Consider the following 1,191-nt stretch of genomic DNA (forward strand, 5'->3'; position numbering starts at 1 on the left):
GGGGAATGGTGCTTATTGCTAGTGATAACATTGGGTAACATTGTCAGGGTCCAGAGTCTAGTTCCAAATATGGTAACATAACAAAAAATAGCCAGAAAATAGGCAAAAAATCAGAAGAAAATGATGGATGGCCATTGCTGTGATAATGTTTGGTAACATTGTCAGGGTCAATGGTACAATTCCAAATATGGTAATAGATCCAAAAATTGCTGGAAAATAGTGGAAAAACTGAAAAAAAAGTTTGAATGGTATATAGAATGTCAGGCAATACCTTCAGAGTCCATACCAAAAAGAAAATATCATCCACTTTGACCAAAAACTGGAGAAAACCAAGTGAAGAATAATTTTATCTATTAGGGCCCATGTAATGGGATGATGGTCACATGACCAGTTACCAAAAATAGTCAAAAAAATGGAAGTTGTAGCTCTACACTGTAAAGTGCTCCTGTTGTAGAGATAATCTAACTTTGTAGTCAATATCTGACATTTGCAGTCTGTTATTGTGAAGCATTCACTCTGAACTTCTTGCATAGCTGAAGCCAAGAGGGAAGAAGGAGGCAAGAATGGGTGGATCTGGGATCAACACCCATAAGTGAGCAATGAGCAGTTACAAGATACTCAGCTAGCCCAACATGATTATGCATACTATAGGAAGTTACAAGTCCTCTGAGTTTACAAAGAGACTCGTTTATTACCCTGGAACTTGAGGATTTTTTCAGTAGCACTAACACAGAATTTAGCCTTTCTCCCATGAAAATTGATGGTTTCCCATGGTCAGGGATTTTGTAGTCTTTATCCAGAGTTTGTAGTCTTCTGTTAGCATTTTTGTAATCAACACTACAATGTCTTACTGACTGTGTGAACCGTCTGGTGATGGCACGGATTCTTGCTCAAAATGGTCATCACCAGTTAAAGGCACTTTATATACCCAACTTAAGTCATATTATTTTGAATGAGCATCTATATCAACATCGACAAGGATGGTGATGGTCCTCATTCCCATGAATGATTCTTCCTTAATTATATATACCAAATGCTTTTATAATCATTTCACCTGGCACTCATGGTATATGAACTGCAACTGGCCCACCAAATACGCAATGATGCAACATGTGGGCTGGTCAAGTTGACAAGGCATTTTGTGTGTTCCTACCTCAAGTGTGTTATAGGTGGTATCAGATGTGAGCATGA

Source organism: Laccaria bicolor, genomic scaffold, assembly GCF_000143565.1.
Source record: "Laccaria bicolor S238N-H82 LACBIscaffold_395 genomic scaffold, whole genome shotgun sequence".
Lineage (NCBI taxonomy): Eukaryota > Fungi > Basidiomycota > Agaricomycetes > Agaricales > Hydnangiaceae > Laccaria > Laccaria bicolor.